Below are 22,649 nucleotides of genomic sequence, written 5' to 3' on the forward strand. Positions count from 1 at the left end.
CAAAAAAAATAAAAAGAAAAAAAAAGGCAGCCAGGGGCTGGGAGACACCAAGTGCCTCATGTCAGATTTATCTGGTGTATTGGAGCTATTGCACAACATGCTGAAAGTGTAGTTGGTGGAACTGTCAACGTATTGTAGCCATTGCTCTGGGTGTCAGCAGCTTCTTGGCAGATGGTCTCTCATACTTCTTTCTTCCTAGCTAATTTAAAAGCCCCTGTTTGGAGTGGACTTTGGGCATGTGCTGCATGTTTATTCCTGTTAATGTGTTTAAGGGTTAATTGTTCAGTAGAGCTCTTGAAAATTCTCAATTTGCACAGTGCTCCCAAAGCCTAATTGTGCTGTACCATGGTAATCTGCAAAAGTATAAATAACTGTGCAGCTAATAAGAGAGAACACAGTCATTTCCACTTACCCTGGTACTTTTCAAGGTATTAAAGCCTTAAAAAACTTTTGCCTCTTTACCTAACAAGTACAAATGGCACTGTGATTGTACTTTAAACGTAATTGCCAAGCAATCTGCTCTGCATAAATAATGTAACAGGCAGTCAAATCCTGTCCTAATACCGAACTCACAGCATCACCTGAGCTCTGCAGAAAGGTAATAGCAACATCCCTTTTGTTGTTTTCCCAGAGTGATGGAAATGTAGTTCATCATCAGTACAACGGAATGCATTCAGTACTCAGTCAGCTGGGGAAATACACTGATTTGTGAGTGTGTTTCAGTGTGTTCTGGGACACCTCTGCATCTTTTCAGCAGTGAAATAGGGGCCAGTGTGGGGCCTAGAGACTCAGAGGGGTTGAGAAGTCAGAACCTCCTAAGTTCTTTTCCAAGGTCTGGGAGGAAAGCTCAGGGTAAGAGCTAGTAGGTAGGGCTCCTGGGCTCTAAATCTTAGTTTCCCACCTAGAAAATTCAGGATTAAGCCATGTTGTACTTCAGAGGGGAGTGTGGAGTCTTAGAGAACAGCTATGAGTTTCTTTGGAAAGGATGTTGTAGAAATGCAAATAGATACTAAGTGGAAGCAATAAGCCAAGAGAGAGACTCCTTTTCTCAGGATTTTCTGTTCTGTTTGCACATTAAGGCCTCTGAATCTTTGCGTTATTTAAATCAGTACTTTTCAAAATTTGCTTTTAATATTTGAGACCCTGAAAATTTCAAAAGGAGGCTCTGTCTTTGCAGAGTGAATGTAAGTCTTCTGGCAATAGGTTTGATTTCCTTAGTTACTTTTTGTAGGCTCCTTCAAAGCCATCTTTGAGCCCCCAGAACTGGTGGGTCACAAACTGAATGCAACTATCAAGTAATTATCAGAAGGAGGTCTGGACATTTCCAGGTGTCTTTTTTTTTTTTTTTTTCCTTCTCTTCCTTTTTTCTGGGAATACGATACATCCTTTGTGCTAACCAAGAGTCCTGCCCACCTGAGCAGTGGTGCTGCATGGTATCTATTCTGAATGCTTGGCAAACACAGTTGCTTCCACAAGGGAGGAGTGGCTTTTGTGGCAGAGCGCAATGAATCACATGGCAGTGCTTCAAAGGATGCTAAGATAGAGAAGAGTGCAATGCAATCTCCAAATATCATCTTGCCTCTGCCTGTTTCATGCATCAAAAGCTTCTTCTCAGTTCCCTCTGGGTTATAGCATAAGAAGCTTCTTTTAATGGAAAACTGAATTGCCATATAAGAGAAATTTCTAATCCCTGCATCTAAATACAAAGACAAGTAAATCAATACGAAAACATCCTGGATATAATTAAAAAAGGGAGCAAGAGGGAAAGAGGAGAATTAAAAGTTACGATGGAAGCTGCTCCTCTATCAGGCTGATACGAGTTTAGACAGAGGAAATGCTAGTCGGCATTTGAATGCAGAAACACAGGCATTGCTCTAATAAGCAAATCCATGCTTCTGGGGCCTAAAAGATCACAGAAGAGGCCTCCATTGCTATTGAAGCAGCCAGCCTTGAAGCAGCCAGCTTCAAGGAAAAGACATACACACACAGAGTCACATCCCTCCCCTTTGTGAATGCCACATCTCTTCTTGGTCACAAGAGATACCTGTCAGTTGTGGTCTGGATTTTGGCTTTTCCCACCAAGATGTTGAGTGGAGGTGATCATTTTCCTCCTATGAAAGGAAGCTACTTTATTGTGGTTGTACTTGTGATGGTGTGAGACATCAGAATTTGTGGGGAGAGGTCTTTTCGTAGGTCAGCAAATATAACTGTAAAAAATATTTAATTATTTAAGCTTTTCAGGCATGCAAACCCTTGATTAGTTCTTATTGCCTAGCAAAATATCTAACTGGGTAGTTGAGAATCCAGCTACATCCTGCCTGCTTTAAGTAAAAGTTGGGTTAAGGTTTGGACATACGCTTTCTGTAGAATTCCCCCCCAATAAACTTCTCCATCAACAAAAGGAAAACAGTTCTCCCTCTTAATCTGTAAATTTATACGGTTTTGATCTGAAGTACTGTTGGAGCACCACTAATTCCCAAACCCTCCGTAGGCCAGGGACCCTGCATCAAACTTCATTGCTCATGATGAACTGTAAGCACACAGGAATGATCTGCCATGAAATATGAATCCCTCTGTAAAGAGTAGGGGCCAGGCTGCTTCACAGGAATTGTAGTCCAAGAAGGCATCTGTTGAACAGAGGAGAATGAGAGGGTTAGATATGCGAAGTATGGTGTCTAAAAGGCACCATTCACAACCAAGAGTTGAAGGGTTGGGGTTTTTTTGGCCTATTTTCTGTTGAAAATCTCAGGCAAATTTTATTAGGAGAATGAGAGAAGGGAAAGTCTATTCAGTGGCTTATTTCTTCAAACGTATGTGTTCGTAACCCTTCCAGGTCTGACCATAGAAATTGTGATTGTGAAAAATAAGTTTTGGTTTCAGGTGTATATTGTGTTCAGGTATATTATATGGGGAGTTCTGTAGGTTGTATGACGGTCAGAAAGTCCTTTCATTGGTTAATCTTGTTGCTGTCCAGTTGTTTCCTTCTTGTGTTGTGAGTGTGAAGAAACAGGAGGAATCTATTGAACTCCTTTTCTTATTCTGTGGGCCTTTTACAAGCAAAGGAAAAGCCTTGTGAACGTTCCCTAGCTTGTTGCTAATCCTGTCTCCTGTTTAAAGCTGTATAGTTTTGAGATAGTGTTATGTAAACGTGACATTCTGGATAAGTATTTAAAGTTGCTACTGTAATATTTAAAATGTTTTCAACTGTTTCAGCCAGTGTGGGCTGAGCAGTTATTTCTGCTAAGATAACTGGAATAAAAGTTTTTTCCACTGTTGCTTTTTTTAGTATCCAGGAACAGTTTTATTTATTTGGATTGCAGTAGCTAAAAAGACAGCCTTCATCCCAAGGGAGCTTTCAATCTCAGATGAAGACAGAGACAACAGGGTGATACAGCAGACAGGAGAAGCGCAAGTTAGCAGGGCGGTATTTATGATGAATGCGATAGACATGACTGCAACACATCAGATAATTAGGCAGCGGGGAGTAGTTCAGTTTTTTTTTTCCAAAGTGCAAGCACTTGCATGTGTTGGCTCTGAGTCCCTGCTACCATTTTACCCACCTTTGATGTGTCCCCTGGAGTTCCCCTCCTCTGGCTGTGGTCCCAGCTAAATTATCTGATGGTACATAATGCAGCCCATGCATTAACCCATACTCAAAACCATGACTGCTTCAGAGGCTAAAATGCTGATGAAGGAACTTTTACATATATTCCTTCTTGTTTTCTTGTTTATTAACCAAGAAATTATGTTTCTATGGCAGTAGTTAAAAATCCCCAGGCATTTTTTTTACTCTTGTGGCTGCTGTGCTTGAAGAGGTTGGTCTGTTGTCTTAGCCTCTGTGCTGAGCTAAAAAGCTTTTAGTTTTTTAACAGAGACAGCTGCAAAACACAGCAGCTGCAACTCCTAGCTTGGAGCTAGAGGAGTAAAACCTCTCAGCTTGAGTGCAAGCTGCCTTATGTCTTGCATTGCTCTTTCATTCAGTTCTTTTTGAATTACCAGAGGGCTTTATGCTGTTTCCTCCTATGTCGTTGCCTCTTAAGCCTCCCACAGTCTCCAGAGACCATCAGCATGTTTCAGTGTACCGTTAGCATTTGTTTCCTTTCCAGAGTTTCACAGCTTACACTGATTTCTGTGCCCTAGGGTCGTGTGTTGCACATGGAGCTGGCTTGAGATAGGGCTGCTCTGTAGGTGTGAAATGGTGAATGTGGTGTAAAATGCCATGTCTCTCCTTTGCGAACTAGGGCTCAGTCTCCTTGCTTCAAACGTAGCTTCCTCTAAGATAGGTGAGTAAGAGGGCAGGGATCAGGCGATTCAATAAGCCTGACTCAAATTTCCATATCATCCTTTGTGAAACAAGCTAAACCTAAAATAGGTCATGGCACAGCCAGAGCTTCCTTAAAAGAGTGTTTCTATCCCAGTGGCAATGCATTGTTTAGACTGTGGTGCTGAGAATGGCAACTTCTGGCTTGTGCCACAACCTCTTGCTCCGTACTGGTCAGGCTCCACACGTTTTGCAATGGGGCATTGTACTTTTTCTGGAATTTGCTGTATTGAAATGGACAGCCACCATAACCAGCTGACATCTCCTTGCAGTATAGTCAAATTTGATTATATTTATTGTTTTTCACTTTTATGCTGACAACATGCATCTTAGATACATGTTATTTTCTGGGGGACTGTATTCAGGCATAAAATTAATGGAGCTGGTTTTCAAAGTAGTAATGCTTCCTATTATTGCATCTTATTTGGCATTTTTTAGCAACACTGCAAAGTGCAGAAATCCTGTGCTGATGAGGAGGAGGGTTTCTCATATCTGCAATCAGCCATCAGGGCATGAAGGGAAGGAGCCAGCTGGGTGTGCAAGCACATCCATGACTTCTCTTGGATTTGAAAACCAGGGTGCCCAGGGTGGCAACTCCGCTCTTGTTGTTTGTTAGAGTGTATAAATAGCCTAGCTCAGTGATGGCTAGTGGTTTTTTGTTTTGTTGTTTGTTTGGTTGGTTTTTTTGTTTTTTGGTTTTTTTTTTTTTCCCCAAGCTATGGGAGCCAACTGTCAAAATCTTTGTGGTTGAGAGCTGCTAGGTGCAGACCACGTTTGCTGAAGAACCAAGGGAATGGGGAACTGCAGCAGGTGACCGCAGTGTGAGATGAGAGTTGTTCCTCGGGGCTCTGAGCACCCTGAGTTGCGATTAGTGTGGGCCTTCAGCAGCATCCCAGAATAATGCAGTTCTTAACTTCTAATATTCTTGCTGATTTGTCTTTTCTCCACAGTGGGTGATTCAGTTTACCCTGGCTCAGCACAGCGTGGCTGTCAGTCATAGATGCCATCTTGGCATGGGAGCCACACTTGAACTATTTGGGAGATGCACCGTAGCTGCATGTTGGCCCATTCCTGAGCTAGCTGCTGCCAAATGAAGATCGTGGCCATTTAATAAAGAGAAGTTCCTTGGCCCAAAGAGCTAGGTAGTCACTAGCTGCGAAGAATAGAAAATGCAGCATTCTTGAGCCAAGTGAAAATTTATTCTTTGCTCTCATGGCTAAATTTCTGCTTATTTTGGAGAAACAGGTCTTGTTCTCTTTCTCAGGCTGACATACTAGGTTTGGCAGAGGCTCCTGATATCTGTATTTGTCCAGCTGCACAAGTGTTGCAGCAGGCATCAGAAAGTGGGTCCTAGTTAATGAAGAGGAGCAAGAGAAAAAGCTTTACAGGTGAAAAGAGTTGTTCAGTATCAGCCAGGAGAGAAATTAATGGGTAAAGGGTGTTGCATTAAGTTACTCTGTAGGGATGCTAAATGTTCACAAAAGGCTATACATACAATGGCTTTTCTGTGCTCTTTTTGTAACTATTAAGAGCAATAAAGGGTTGACTTAGCTTCCTTGTGTTTGGTGGTTTAGGGGGGTATCTGTGACAGGAATGTTAGAAGTTGCTGGTCATCAGATGGCGAAGACCGCCTTATCCCACTGTATAAGTGAAGCCATTTGAAGTAACTAATTATGATCTGATTTAAAATGCTTTTTTGGTTTGAGGTGATTCATTATGCTTCCAGTTGTGGCTGTCCAGAGACCTAAACAAATCTTTTATTGTGGACTTCAGGAAATGTACATAAAGGATTGTTTTGATTTGCTTGGACTGTGTGGATGGATGTGAAGGTCCATGGGAATTAAAAAAAAAAAAAAAAAAAGAAAAAAAAGAAAATTCAAGGAGTGGAACAGAATGAATGCTAGGTTCAGCCCTCCTCAAATGTCCCAGATGGTCCCAGGTGGTGTTCAGAGCATACGTTCTTTGCAGTTCAGAACAGAAGGAGATGCTGTCATTGCAATAAATGGCTAATGTGAGTTAAAACTGTTTTAAATGTTTGTTTTGGGAACCAATCATGACAATTAATAGGCTTATCTTAAATTCAGAGCTATGTTTTACAGTTAGGTAAACTCAGTAATGGTAACAAAACTAAGACCTCATTCTTTAATTCTTTATTTCATTCTTTAAGTATATGACTAACTTCTGGAGAGAAGTTTCATTTGTCTCCTTCACTTTGCTTCCCTAGCCCTGTTATATCCCATAGGATTTTTCCACAAGGGAATAGTAAGGTTCACATCTCTACTTTCTGATGGTTCCTTGCTTTAACAAGCAATCACATTAATGTTGCCTCAGAGATGGAGCAGGCCAAGAAGGGCAATGCAAAATCATGTGAAAAGTAGTAGCCCAGCGAATGTGAGTCTAAAAGCTTTTGTGTGTGTCTTGGGGTGGTGTGGAGATCGAAGTCCCACCTTTGCCTATTAAGATGCCTTAGTCATCTTGTTTCGTGGAGCTCATTTGTCTTTTGTGAACCAGCCTTCTGGCTGGTCCATTTGTTGTCTCTCTTAATTGCTCCATCAATGACCTTTCTGTGGGGGTGGGGATATCATCAGACAGGGGACCTTTTGGATTTATTAATTTTTTGTTTGCCAAGAAAGCTCTGAGACTAATTGCCAAGACTTCCCAGAAGATATTAGTTTACAAATTCTAATGACACTTATGATTTATTAACGTGCTTCCCCCTGCATCTGCTCATCCCTTTTCCTTGGTGGAATTCCTGCTGAATTGGAGAGAATTAATAAAAACAGAACTGCAGATTGTAATGGTGCTTTAGCTAGGTTGTTAATTAAAAACTTTTACCCATATACAGAGTGCTTTATTCATATCTGTGATTCTCTGAAGGCAGAGGTAAGTCTTGGCTTTGACTACGTTCTGCCCCAGAATCTCGATTTGGTGAGGGTTTTGCATGTCAGTCCGTGTTGGCAACACAGAGGTTCACATTTACGTGTGCATGTAACTCACTGTTCAACATGTACTACGCATCTCCGCTCTGTGCTTCATCCACAGGTCTTTTACAGCTTGAAAGCGGGGCTGCTTTGCTGAAGTTGTCGACCTCCAAATATGTGGCTGTGGGAGGACTGGGCTGGTCACTAATGATGGATGCTGCAGATATGTTTGTGTGAGGAATGTGTTAGTTAAATAGGTCTAGAAAGGTCATGTGGTTGTACATCAGTTTTGATCTCATAGATAACTGGGTTATTGGATGTTCTTTCTTGTAAGTAGGCCTGTTTTCTGGCTGGAGACAGGGAGGCAAGAAGAAAAGGCAAATTCCAAATTTTTTGAGGGAATGTTCTTCAAAGGTGGAATTCCAGATAAAATGTAGAGAGACCAAAAGCAAGCTCTGTTTTGTTTTCATTTTCCATGTTTCAGGTAAGAGCCCCAACCAGCCACCTCTCTTCTTCTCTCTGTAGTAACTGTTGAATTATTCATACTCCACAAAAGAGCTCCAACAGGAGAGGCTGAGAATCTCTCCAGGGAGACACTGATACTAATCTTATGTGTGGAAGATCCAAGTTCAAGCCCTTGCTCTGAATAAGTATAAAGGGAAGTGCTTTTTTATTCCACAAGTAATTAAATTGTGTAACTCATTGCTACAGGATGTTGTGAGGCAGAAATAATAAAAGCGTAAATGGATTTCAAAAGGGGATTCAATGAATTAATGGAGGATATTTCTGCTGGTGGCTGTTAAACTTGATAGTGTGGCTGTAGCCTCTGGCTTACAGTAATTATTTTATGATATGACATTCAAGGAACAGACAGGTCTACAGCTTATGGATCAGCGTTGCAGAAATGTCATCCATTTTTTGTTATCTGTTCTTCAGCAATGAGCTATTCCTGCTTTAGGTGTTCTAATGGAATAGCTGGGATTGCACTGGATACATGATATGCCACAGTATTTTAGTGGTTTTGAGATTTGGAGATCTCCAAGTCAAGAGAGCTGGGGGAGAGACCATGGGAAGATTCATGCTGTCTTTTATCTGTTCCTTATACTTTTCCCAGAATATTCTGTGGCAGATTAGCAGGCAATACAAATTTTTGATCTCACCTGCTGGGGCTGTTGTATTCAACCAAGGGATTTGAGTTTTTTGCACCACAGGTAGGTTCTCTATCCATTGCCCAACTGGTGGCTATCTTGGATGCTATCACATTTTTTTTAGTAAAGCTATTTTATTAGACTAAAAGTATACTTTGAAACTGTAGTTTAAGAAGAAAAAAAAAAAAAGACACAACGAAAAACCCCAGACTCTTTGATGTAATTTAATTTTTCAGCAAGTCCTTTCAGGCATGCAACTGGTTTTGATCATCCCGACAATGGAAACTTAAACTAGAGATCTCTAGTCTCTCCATTCCAGAAAAGTAGATGATGGAATGGGAAATTTAGGGAATTCGGTGCAAAAAGATGTTTCTGGTGTTGATACAATCATGAGGATCTCAGTGTGAATTAGTGAAATTTGTTGTGGAAAAAAAAAAAGTGTTTTAGGGAGCTGGAAGAATATGCTTGTCCCTGCTTTTGCAGCTTATATATGCTATATGTAATATAGTTTCCTGTCCTTGTTAATGTATTTCTTTGATTATGAGGTCCTCAAGAAGGGAGACATCCTATCTCATCAGAAATTAATTTTGAGCTCAGGTCATGTTCCCAGGCACTTAGTCCTGGGGCTTTGTTGGAGAAGGTGAGCCGAAGCTTTGCCAAAATGGAATGTGTTTTTGAAACATCACAGTCCCCATGAAGTCATCTTGTCAGAGATGGCAGGTAAAGTGTGTTTATAGTGCTTTGCCTACTTGTTTAGAGAAGTAGCAAGGCAGCATTCAGGAGGGAGTTTGTAGCCAAGAACCTGCTGTTGCAGATCATGTGGGTGTTGTGGCTGTTGCTGCATCAGCAGAGCTGCATCTGTTAACAGGAATTGGCTATTCCACCTATTCTTTATCATTTGGAGCAGCAATTCCATTGCTCTCATTAGAGAGCTGCTCCTTTTGTTGAGTTATCTCATCTTACATTCTAATTAGATTTGAATGCCGACTGCAAAACTTTTTGCAGGAAGCCACACTTAAAGATGAATTTGTTTTGGCAATACTAATGTCTTTTTCTGATCCCTCTTTACTATGCAGAGGAGCTTTGTTGGCACAGATTTGTAGCGGATACATTCAACATGGATATGTGCCAATATTAATGAAAACCACACATTAAATTCACCTATAAATATGTAAATAGATAACTGCAAAATAAGAACTTTCTTAACAAATTACATAAGGACTTCCATACTAGATCCGATCTAGTAGGACTTGGAAAGCCTGAAAAGAGATGCCCAGAAAAGAATATGATAAAAATCTTACAAAAATTACATGGTGTGCATAGGGTCTCTACTAAAGCAAGTGGGTGGAGCATCTCTCATATGAGGAAAGGCTGAAAGAGCTGGGACTGTTTAGCTTGGAGAAGAGAAGGTGCGGAGGGGAATCTCATCAATGTGTGCAAATACCTGAAGGGAGGGTGCAAAGATGACAAAGCCAGGCTCTTTTCAGTGGTGCCTAGTGACAGGACAAGAGACAATGAATGGGCACAAACTGAAACTCAGGAGATTCCCTTTGAATATCAGGAAAGCTTTTTTACTGTGCAGGTGACCGAGCACTGGCATGGATTTCCCAGGGAGGTTGTGGAGTCTCCATCCTTGGAGATATTCAGAAGCCATCTGGACGTTGTCCTGAGCAACCAGCTCTAGATGGCTCTGCTTGAGCAGGGGGTTGGACCAGATGCGCTCCAGAGGTCCCTTCCAACCTCAACCATTCAATGATTCTGTGAAGAATAAAGAAGCATTGGACAAAGGTTCAGAACAAGTAGAAGAATTTGGTTCTTAGGACAAGTAGTTAATCTGTGGATCTCTTTGCTGGAGCATGTTTTGGTAGGTAAAGTTCGCATCGGTTCACAGGGAGCCTAGACAAGTTCCTAGAAGCAAAAAAAAATCTGTCAAGGATTATATTACACGCAAAGACTTTATCTGTGGCTCAGAATGTCTTGTGGCCTCTGATCAGTTAGAGATAGGCACTACCACTTACTCTCCAGGCAGTCAGGGCTGGCTCAGAAGCCAGGAGGTTCTTGCACTGCACAGTTTCTGTGTTGATGCCACCTCATGGCTTGCTGTGGGATGCGGTTCCCCTGTCCACGCTAAACCTACGCTTTACATGATTTGTTTCTCTTTAAGTGAGCTGTTCTTTTCCTTTATCTTCCCCTCTCCCTCCTCCCTCAACTTTTCTTTTCTTTCCAATTAGGCTTGGGACCAAGTCTCATAAATCTTTGATGCTTTGTACAGCGGCTGGTAGAATTTAGTGCTTTAACATGGGTTGTGTCTGTTTATATTGGTGTTTTATTATGTTGTGTGTGTTTGGTTGGGTTTTTTTGGGTTTTTTGTTTTGTTGTTTTTTTTTTTTTTTTTTTCCCAAATGCATTGCCATTTTATAATGGCTATAAATTATCTGAAGGATGGAGAAACATTGTTTAAAAATGTGCAAGAAATCCTTCCATCTTTCTTTTAGTCTGGTCCATCTCTCTCATTATCTCTGTGGTACATTCACTAGGCTTCTAATGAAGTCAATAAGTACCCAGTATCAAGCGGTCACTTCTCCAAATAATATTTGCAAAGGGCTACATTCCCCCAGCCTGGAAGGTAGCCTTTGATTTATTTACTTACCACGTGTTCTTCATCTGTAAAATCTGTCAGCCTGTTCTTTTACAGTATATGCCTGACCAAGTAAAAATGAAAGCTCCTGTAAATTACTAGATCATAGGAAACTAGTGCATTTTTACAGTATAGGATTTCTGCCTCTGAATAAAAACTGTAAAAGGTTAGTGAAGCCATTCTGTAATCAGATTATTGGGGCTTGTTTCTTGGTCTTTGATGGCCAGTTACTTTAGACAATTGCCTCCATAAATATTAATAGTCACTTATATCCAGTTATCCATGAAGCTTGCTGTCCAGATGCCTGAATAGGCATCCAACAGGCTACTGCAGGAGCTGAGCATTCAGCATCCTGCACGTCTGGTCAGGCATGCAAATGTGGTGCTATACTGGAATACCTGAGGGATATTACCCCGTGATAAATCTAAGAATATCACATGGCATCTGTAACTGGGCTGCTACATTTTCTTTTATGGATCTTGTAGTCTAGCTCAGAGGATCGGTGAGGAAGATGATAATAGGAGACTGGTTACAGGAAGATGGCTGGGTTGTTAAAACAACCACTACTGCCAAGCCTTACCCCAAAGTCAGGCAGTAGTTTTGCCCCGGGGGTGAGAGGGGCACTATGAACTTTCCTGAGTGAGTTCTGGTGCATTTAAGATTCAACTGTCTCCAGCTATCTGTAACTACTGCCAGGAGTGTGGGACTTCACAGCAGAGTTAGCTGGGCTGAATGGATGTGTGCAGCTCAGCTGTGCACCGTCACAGCCCCAGGGTCTTGGCATGGACTTGCATACCTTGGGGTCTGAGTTCATATACTATGCTGTGCAGGGGAGTGGGGCAGGAAAGAAATAGACTAGGACTAGTACCATCTGTAATTATCAGTTTGTAGAAGCCCTGGGAGGTTCAAAAGCCACCTGGGGAGAGGTATGCAGAAAGGAAGAGCACCCCATCACTGGGATGTGGATTCAGGCCTTATGGGGGTCTGAAGCTCACAAGAAGTAATCAGTCCCATGGAAAGAGAAATGCACTTAGCATCTGTCCTCTTGCATCTCTTTCTCTGAAATGTTAGAAATTGTAATAGTGATTTGCTTTAAGAAGGAAGCCTGGTTGTTGATTATTAGTCCTGGGAAGGGCAAGCAGCAGGTTCAGAGCAGATGTCAGGAACAGCGTGGGGAAGAGTAGTCCACACACAGGGAATAGGTCCCAGGGCCTGGTGTGGGAACAGGAGAATCATACAACTTCCATTGGCACCAAGGGATATATGAGTTCCCTGAGGACTTCAGCAGACTATGACCCGTCCATGGGTCTCACATAATTACTTTAGGGATCACAGACAAGCTGTTGACCTTGAGGTGCCTCAGACACAGGTGTCTATAAAGCCAGTGAGTGGGAAGGCTCGTCCTTTCTTTGGGTTACTTGCAGCTGTAAGTGTGGCTGAGAAGAACCAAGGCAGTAAGATCATCTTTTAAAACGTAAGGTTTCAGATATAACATTGTATTGCCATGGAGCAGTTAAAGCTACAGAGTAAGCAGTGGACCATGGTACATTATTCAGTGTGCCTCTAGCAGAGTAGAGAATAAATGTCCCATGGAAGATTAAAATCCCATTGGTTCTATTATCTGTAACCAATAAAGGTAAAAGGGATGTCTATGAGGAATACAGAGTTAACACAGCACATCTAGCTTTGTACCCACAAGTGCGCATTTTCTATTTTGTACAAGGCACGAGAAACAAAGCAAGACAAGGTTTGTTTTTTTTCTAGAAGAGTACATGGCAAGGGAGGCTGTGGTGGACCATCTGCCTCTCTGAGGACTTGGAGGGTGGTCTGCACCAATGCTACCTCATCATAGGGACTGAGGGGTATTAGTCCTACCACCTGAAAAGTTCGTATCTTGTCCTGTGGCATTTTAATGGTGATGAGCACAAGTCTGGCTCTGTAATAGGACATGGCCCTGTTGTGCGGTGGGAGATATGCAAGAAGCCCATATTTCCTCTTTGGAAGTGATCCTTTTGTATAGTGACAGTGCAGGTGGTTTGTTTGGGGGACAGATGAGGGTGATGTAGGCTGTGATTTAGCTTAGTTGTTTAGTTATATCTGATCCAAGCAGGGTGTATGCACCCTGGTGACTGTTGTTCATCACAAAATGTCCTCTATTGCATAACGTATCAGAAGAATCAGAGTTGTGACTGTGCAAATGTGGGAATAGTGCTTTTCATTGGTGTGCAACAGCACTGCAACAGCGGACTTTTTTTTCTCGTGTCTCTCTGCTTCCAGAATGTCACTGGACATGGCACTTTGCAAACATGCCCACCTGGCAAATCAGGCAATTGATTTGGTACTTGCACTCCTAGGAAGCTTTCGAGGCATGCTTGGTAGTGGCATTGCTGAGTCTTGTGGTCGTGTGGAAAAGTGGGTTCTTGAATTCCTCAGCACAGATGCTCCACCTTTCTACTGTTAAAGTCTTTGTTATCACTTGCAGGAAGCAAAGGTAAAATCCTTTGTTCCTAGGGCTTCTTTCTTGTGCTACTTTTATCTCAGCTTTAGTGGTCACTGCGTTCCCTCTCATCCTGTGTGACAAAAACCATTATGAATGCTGCAGCAGGCCGTATTGCAAACTCTTATCTTTAAAAATGACATTCATAAAGGTTAATAATTGGAATGAGCTCTGGCAGTTACTAATTAGCACCATTACACAATCAGCTCAAATTTTGGCAGCATTAGGCATACTTAATCAGTCAATTATCATTGATCTCGGAAAGTGCTGCTCTAAAGTTAGCATAAGGTGCCTTTGTGAGTGGAGGGAGGGAATTTGACAACACCATGGTGGTCAGGCTGCTGGGAAAGTGTGGTTTGAGGGACCAGTGTTGTGTACCTGATTGTGATGGATGGATCTGGATTAGAAATCAGATAGTACAGCCTCACCTTCAAACAAAGGTGTAAATAGGTCCTACCACCATCTCTCCTTGCCATTTCAAACAGTAGGGGAGTTCAGGGAGAGAGCTGACTTTGGGGAAAAATGAGTTTAATGACTCCAATGAATTTCAGTTAACGTGATGGCTTACAAGCTTTCCAAAGGACAGCTGGAGTGTAAGGTATTTTTTTTTCCTTGTTTTTATTTTTCTTCACATGATTAATAGTTCTCAAGGTAAGGAAGTTGCAAACAAGATGGGGAGGCATGGGATTTCCCTTTAGAAGTGTTGCATAAAGTGATCTTAATCTCGTGAATCTAAATGTTATCATTGCTTTGTGCTCTCTCAGAAACTCAGAGGTGTGGAGTCTTTGCTGTTCATGCTGGCTTAGAATGCAGAGGGAGCAGGCCTGACTGCTGCACAGAATGGCTATGGTTTTCTAGCCAGTGTTTTGCTCTTCCCAACTTGAGTGCGGGCAGCACATGCGATTCTTCTAAAACCGTCTGTTCTTTGTGCCTGGTCAGGAAGGTGTGCAATGATGTGTGGCCCACACAAGCAAGGATGGTGGCTCCAGTCCACTGTGTGAAGGAGATTTTCCAGATTTCTGTATGGAAAATTACTGTGTGGAGCAGAGGTGATCAGGGCCAATGCCTTGGTCTCTGCCCTTTGTTGCTTCACTTCTATAATTCTGTCTTTTGACTGTTTAAGATATGGTGTGCAATGCGTGTAAATTCACAGGGAATTGCACACACCTGGATAGAACGGGAACATCATTGATGACATATTGGAGGTAAGGGGAGTTCCGGATGCTGTGGGAATAAAGAAACTTGTGTAGGTGAAAGGGCCAGGAAAAACATGAGTTGCACTTGATTCCCCTTTGGAATTTGGCCCAGGGCCTTTGTCTATTTAGGACAAGAAAAAAATGTATTGTTGTGATTATTTTGGAGTGCGTTTTTAACCTTCCTCTCTCTCTCGCTGCTTATTCTCTGGAACTTTTCGTTGTGAGCAAATGATCTGGAAAAAATCTGGTTAGAATCTTACAGGTTGGATGCTTCCCAAAACCCTTTTTGTTCCTGTGCAACAGAAATCTGAGAATATGCTTCAGGGCTGACTGAAGTCAGAAGTACATTGATTTCTTTCTGTATGTCTGAACTTTCGCCTTTGCTCTTGGCAAAAATCTGCAAGGGATCTTGGGAGTAGGCACAAGAGAAAACATGTCAAAAGGTCAATGCTGGGTCCAGCTTTTGCAAAAAATTAGCCCAAAGCAAAAGGCTTTCTTTAAAAACTACTTTCCCATACATCTGATTCCAGAAGTAGTAGAAAGTGAGTACAAGCACAAGCCATCGAGACTCCAAAAATTTCCTTGCCTGCTATTAAATTTATCTGTAAAACTGTGTCCACGTATCAGGAAAAGGCTTGCAGGTTATTGCTATGTGTTCATACTTAAAGGATTAGTGCTCAATGATTCATTGTTGTTGATGATACAAAGCAGAGGGCTAAGGTTCACTTGAGCTGCCAATGCTTCTCCGAAGGACAAAGGAAGCTTGGTAGAAGAAAGGCGAAGAATATGTGTATGGCTAGTGACTGTACAATGATTATTTAATCTGGAGAGAAGAAATATGTAGAGGAACCTATTTAGACATGGGTCACTAATGTAGGATTCAAATTTGGGAGTGGGGGAGAGTTGGATGAGATGATCTTTAAAGGTGCCTTCCAACCCAAAGTATTCTATGATTCTAAGGAAGTCAGAGCATTTCCAGGTACTTTTCCAGATTTTGGGTCAGGCCTTGTAAACATAATGAAGGGAAGCATGTCTTCGTGTATCAGGTACTTAGCCCAAGAAGCTCCCTTGAGCAAACCCTGGAGCAGCCCTGTGGAAATCTGTGCCTCAGGAGAAGCTAGTAAGAGCTGCTGCTTGGGCTGGGTGCCAAGGCAGAGCTCTGACTTCTGGGTGTAGATGCTGTGCTACAGAGCTCAGGCAGGGATTTCCTCCCAAAGCCTCCAAGCGTGGGGTCTTCTGGAGATGATGGATACTCTTGAAGAAACGTGCAAGACTCAGGACTCAGGACTGGTAGATAGCTCCGGCATTCTGCTGTATGACAAATGATGCCTTCTCTGGTGGTAAATGACATCACCTATGAAGTGTGCCTTGGTATGGCAACAAATACTATGGTAACATCTGTACGTGGAGCTAATTTTAGTAACCAGGTGCCAGACCACAGTAGCTCAGTTAAGGAAAAAACAGTTGAACACTTTGTTCTTACAACAGTCCTGTAAGTATATAAATATATATATACAGCACAATCATTCCTCCCCCCTGCCCCACCCCAGCCCCCCAATATCTATTCTCCAGTTACTGGGTAATTTGCAGCAGTGCAGAGGCAGGTTTTAGGAAAAACCTCCTTAAAGCTGAACATGGATTGGTTCCATGGTGGGAAGGTGGGAAGTCTCCATTTTAAAATACTTTAGGTACATGCTAGACAGCCTTCTGAGGTAGATGCCTCATTCTAGTTAGTCTTGCCTTTGGGAGGGAGGGAAAACATTGAAGGCTTTTTCTTAATCCTATTTTGGTGGTCCAGTGATAAGAGAGCCTCCCACCCATATCCCTTGGGAAAAGCAGCACAACAGGCTTCATATTAAAAGCTGACTATGGAAGGAGCCAAGAGATTGAATAATTTTTACTTGAGTGCATTCAGCACATTTTTGCATCTTGTGACCCATCCTACCTTGTCTTGAAATGTCCCCATTAGAATATTATGTAAATGGGATAGTGAAGACAGCACGGAAATTGGACAATGTGCATTAACAAGTGTTAACTTGAGACTGAGGCCGTGCTCTCTGCAGTGCATTAGTTCCAATTTAGATCACATCAACAAGCAAAATATTGCACTGCAGATGTGCAGTTTGATAGGTTGCATAGGTCTGATGGCTCGAGACCATGAAAAATTGTGATTTCACCTCTTTGACCTCCTCCCCAACTAATTACGCACTGGAGACCATGGAGGGCAAAAATCAGCTAGCTGATGTTGGACCAATGCTAGAAACATGCAAGTGCTATCAGATCTGACAAAGTGCTGGCTGAATGGCTGGTGGAAGAGTAGAAAGATGTATGTGAAATGTGAATGATCTTGAGCAGCTCTGAATCTAGCTTTTCTTTCTTGAAGAGGCATGAAGCTGTGGCAAAATTGGTGTTTAAACCAAAATGCTGTTGTGTTTGTAAAGCTAGGCAATGGAAGATTTTTAGACATAATACTAGGGAAAGTGGTGAATGCAGGCAAGGACACCTTCACAGTGATTTCTTTAGCTCATGGTGCTAGGGTAGGAGGGATCATGCTGAAGTTTCAAGTTGTGCCAGGGGAGGTTTAGGTTGGATATTAGGAAATATTTCTTCACTGAAAGGGTAGTCAGGCACTGGAACAGGCTGCCCAGGGAAGCGGTTGGGTCCCCATCCCTGGAGGTATTTAAAAGACGGGTAGATGGTACGCGTAGGGACGTGGTTAGCAGTGGACTTGGCAGTGCTAGGTTAACGGTTGGACTTGATGATCTTAAAGGTATTTTCCAACCTAAACAATTCTATGATTCTGTGATTTTAAAAAGAGAGTCCTCATATGACCTTGTTGACTGGAACAGACTGTTGCTTTGCTTTCCAGTAGTCACCCTGCTACATGCAGTAAACATATCAAGTGATTAATTACTTGCAGGCAGAGTGGGATAGTATCAGGGTAAGATAAACTTTAGAGAAGGAGTCTTTTGATGCTAAAGTCTTCCTCGGAGCAGATAATTTTTGAAAATACTGGGTTACACTTTTGGTGTAATATTGCAGAAGCAAAGAAAAGAAGCAGCTATGTAGATAAACTGTGAAGTAATAGCTGTGTCACTGGTGACTCATTGATGTGTTACTATTAAAACAATTTCTAGGTTATAAAGGCAAGAGAAGCATTCTGCTCAGACACTGTGCAAAATGATGAAGGAGAAGAAAATCACTTGTCACAGATACCAAGCAGAGATTAATTCCTCAGACTAATACCTGCCTGATCAAGAGCAAAACTCTTGGGAAAACATCTCATCTTGATAGAAAAATTGCAGTGATGAAGAATTTACTTCAGCCATTACTACAGTCTGCCTGGAACAATTGCCCTTCCTGTTTGTAAAAAAACCCCACAACACCCAAAATAGAACAAAATACCCTCTTACCCATATTTGTCTAGCCTTAGTTTATCAGGTTTTGGTCGTCTTGTGCTTTTGTGGACCGGGTGGCTTTAAAGGCCCTCTACCTCCCCAAGCAGGCATTCACACCCTGATTAAACACCAGAAGTTTTTTGTAAGGCAGCAGGTTTTCCCACTCTTTAACGATTCTTGTTGGGATGATTCTTCTCACATGGCACCAAATCCAACATCCTCAAAATTCTCATGTTCCTGTTTCTAATGTGGGAAGGGAAGTCTCAAGAGTGTGCTCTTCACAGAAGTGTAGCTCTGCACATCCTCAGATTCATAGATTTAAAGCGCAGAGAAGTAATGATGATAATCTGTTCGAGTATTGCAGGCCAGAGAAACTTACTCAATAATTTCTACATTGAGTCCACAGTGTAGTTTGAAGTATTGCTTGTTGGCTGGAAACATATTCAGTCTTTAGTAATACTTACAGTTTTTCAGTTATGTGATCTGATTTGCATTGCTGCTAGAACTGCATTTCACTTCTGATGCTGCAGCACATGGAATCTGGGCTGAGTTGGCCAAATTCGGTGATGCTGAAAGATGGGCTGCTTTGCTACATGTCTGAGAGCCTCAGCACCTGTGAAATTTCAAATTGCAGCCATGATTCCTTGATGATGAAAACCAAGCCTTGGAGCTCTTTTGTTCCTCACTTTGCCTTTCATGGCATTATAATTATTTGAAAAAAGAGCTGAGAGCATAAAATAAAAATGAAATCAATGATGAAATAAAGCACTGGCTCATTCACATGGATGTCTTTTTTTCTGAGCTGCTTTTTTTGGTCTTTAAAGCACCCTCGAAAGCAAGGAGTTTTCCTTCTCGAGACTGAGGGTTGAGAAGGTTTTGCTTCCTTTTCAACTCTGTCAAAGGCACTATGGCTGCTGAGTGTCTCCCTGGATGGTGCAGACAGACTCAAGCTCTCTGGGCGTGCGTGGAGCTGGCTGGTGCCTGAGGGAAAGGAGAATCTTTACTTGAGCTCAGTGCTGCTGCGAAATAGCTTATTAAGCTTCCATCTTGCAGATACCTCAGATGAAACCAACCACAAGAGTGAACAGAGGAGCCAAGGTTCACTTGCACCCATCAGTATAGATGCATCTGTTTGTTGCTACTATTGTGGTGCCTGCTGGCCTCTGTACTGTGTGGGTGCATCTGCAAACTGGGTGCAGCCTTCATCAGGCTTTATATCACCTGGGAGCTGTTATCATACTGCAAATAGTGCTGAGTGGCCCCAACTCATCATCACCAGCTGGGAATGAAGATGCTTAGTACATTGAATGGCAGGTGCTCAGGACATTGCATCAGCATTGCAATAAGAAGGTGTCTGCAGGTGAAGATCCTGTCTGCCTTGGCAGGTATAAGGGCAGCTCTAGGGTTAAACGCACAGTACTGCTCATGAAAATTGGGTGAGGTGCCCAGCTCTTTGATTACTTCTCCTGCAAAAATTCATCTTGGCTCAACGGGAACAGAATCAAAATGTGCAAATTCCATGGCTTTGTTCCTCAGTTAGGGACTGAAATAGGAGATGGTGAACAGTAGATTCCTGTTGGAGGATTTTATTTGCTGTGGGTGTAGGATCAGGGGGGTACAGATAAGGATGCAGCTTTTCTACAGCAGGAACTGAAATACTATTTTGCAAATGCATGGTCTTGGCTGGTCTGACTGTTCTGGCACAAAAAAAATGGCTCTGCATTTTGGAACTACTGGCTTGTGTTTCCTCATGTTATTAGTTATCTGAAAATAGCTCTCTGGCCTTTGTACAGATGTTTAAATTTCTCTTTCTGGAGTAGGATATTTTATTTTAGCTTTGCAACTGTATTATTTCTCTAATGTATTTTCAGGTACAGTGGTAGGATGCACGCTGCACAAAATAAGACACAGTTTATATTTGTATTGGATTGCAGATCCCCATGCATTAAGGAGAAAAAGCTGTCTTTGATTCCCTGACATTAAATACTTGTTATGTTGTTTATAGGGTTTTAAAATCAAACCCTCATCTACTCATTTCAGCACTAGTTGCCTTCTACCTTTCTGCTTCTCAGTAGAGCATTTACAAGTGTTTATATAGGCTTTTTCTGCCTAGCAACATTTGTTGCAAGTAGTTTAGGAAAAAAAAATGGTTTGCCATCATAAATCCAAAGCTGTAGCAAGTCTTAAAAACCTTTAGTAATCCTTCTTCAGAGTTTCCTTTAGAAAGGAAGAACTATCTGATGTGATAAAAATGAAGACTTGGTGCTATGAAATCTCTGTTTACATTCTACAAACATGACTTTCTTCCATTAGAGTCTTTTTTTATGAAGCAAATTGTGAGATGTCCTTCACTTCCATTTGCTTTGCTGAAATAATAGAAACGATGCTGCAGTGTCTGTGGCTGATTGCTGTGGCATGCAAGCGAGCTCTGGGGCTGGTGTGTCTGATACTGTATGCTAAGGGAAGGCCCAAATGAGAGGCCAGTTTGACAAATTACTTCACAGATAATAGCCTCTTCCCTGCATGTTTGTGCTCTCTTTTTGCTGCATAGGTCTAACGTCACAGGTTAGGTTTTGTTGTATTTGAGCAATGAGGTTTCTGTCACTTTCTTTGGGAGCTACTTCCATGGCTTAAGTGCCAGAACTGGCCCAAACTTGAATTTTCTATCTGACAAGAAAGTGATGTTTCAATTTCTTTGTCCATCTAGATATCTTGATGAAGTATCTCCAACCAGCACTACTGATGATTCTGCAAGTTACAGGATTTTACTCACATTTGGCCTAAATTTTCCTTTTTTTCCAGTTCCAATTTTTGCATCCATTTTGAAGAGGCAAATAGGATTTTTTTTTTCCTGGCTGAATCCAGCAGGAATTGGATCAAACTTTTAGACCTTTCACAGTCTGATCATTATTATATAACCCCCCAGTCCTTGCTTTGCCAAATTGTATGCCTAATTATTTTAATCTTACCTGCAAAGAATACACTTCACTCTGGAATACTTAATTAGTTTTGTTCTGTGAATTTTGCCCAAATTCTTGTTCCCCGGTACACAATGTCATTAAAAACTGATTTTTGGTCAGTGAATTGAGAATAGATCTGCTGGATTCATTGGAGGTCCCTAACACAGTGTAGCTAAGATCCGACTCAGATTTGTTTGTCTAAGTATGGTTTTCCCAGTACTATATATAGATGGGTTTTAGAAACATAACTCCCTCTTAATATTTTCCTACTTAAAAGCCGTTGGTTATACAACAGTCAGGGAGATGATGGTTTTCATTAAACAAAGCTTGCTTTCAATGTTTTTGGATTAGTTTGTGTTGAAATACTGATAATCTAGAAGAAGAAGAAATATGTAGAGGTGGTTTCAAATGCCTTTTTTGTAGAAAAAATGTAGACAATGTTCTTCACATGATGTCATTTTACCAGAGGCCATGTGTGAAAGTAAGTCACATGGAGTATTTGTTGAATAGTGCAGATGTTTTTCTTTCTGTCTGTTGAAAACAAATATTGCAAATATGCATTTATGTTTTCTTAGCACAAATCTCTTACAACAGATTTGAGCCATGGTTCAATCTTTAAGACCCTGTGAATCTTCCACTGTCTTGCAGTTGGAGAGAGACGTCAACTTCTGTGGGGTACAGGAGCTTTCAAAATCCTTCAGGAGGGAGATATGGATGCTTTCCAACGCTTGAAGATCTACCTTTAACATGGAAAACTTTACATTTCAGTGTCCATCTACTTGCACTGGATATTCAAGTTTGGAGCATGTTCATTGGAAATAGGGTCTAAATGCCTCATCCCTGGACCCATGTAGTTGGTATAGACTGAGGAGGCTCTTCAGGTGATGGGCAAAACTTAGGAAAAAATCTGGTGTTTCTGTGCTTTTCTTATTGGTAATATGGAGATGGTAGTGTTCACTCACTTGAGGAATATGTAAGTTATTGCATTCAGACTGTTGAGGAAATGGAAAGTGTTGCATTATTAATATAAGCATCATAGGTATCTTAAGGACAAAGCTGATCTGTACCTGTATTTTTCTCAGTACAAAGTTAAACATGGGCTCATCGATAGCATTTGTTATAAAAACCCCCCAAAGCCTCACCTCTGCTTCCAAACCCCCAGTTGGGTGCATTAAAGCTTTCTTCTTTCGGTTAATCTCTGCAAGGATTTAATGCTGGTTTATTGCCCAACTGACAGCTTTCAAAGAACAGCCTCTGATTCTTTAATGGATTGTCAACAGTAAAAGCTTTTTGCATATTTGATGTTCAGTGTTTATTGCTCAAGTTGTGTGGTTGCTTGTGGGGGTCACATGCAACAGTTTCTGTGGCGAGATTGGATGGTGGAGGGAGGGTGCTGCTGACAAAATTAATCTCTCAGGGACAAGGCAAAATGGATTTTAAGAAGAAAGATGTTTCAGGAGATATATGTAGAAAAACTTAGGATGTTTTGATTGAGATTGTCAAAGCTGCACATTTAAGCTGAAGATCAACTTTTGTTAAGTTTAATTGGAAATCTGTATTAGGTAGGTGG

At 41.6% G+C, this 22,649-nt stretch overlaps 1 protein-coding gene across 1 annotated transcript in view; it reads left to right on the forward strand.

Annotated features, from left to right (window-relative positions):
* SORCS3 (sortilin related VPS10 domain containing receptor 3) overlaps positions 1–22,649 on the forward strand; it is a 321,133-nt gene that overhangs the window by 103,528 nt on the left and 194,956 nt on the right. The gene's annotated exons all lie outside the window — the stretch shown is intronic.

Source organism: Nipponia nippon, unplaced genomic scaffold, assembly GCF_047370975.1.
Source record: "Nipponia nippon isolate SJK-2023a ecotype South Korea unplaced genomic scaffold, ASM4737097v1 scaffold_3, whole genome shotgun sequence".
NCBI lineage: Eukaryota > Metazoa > Chordata > Aves > Pelecaniformes > Threskiornithidae > Nipponia > Nipponia nippon.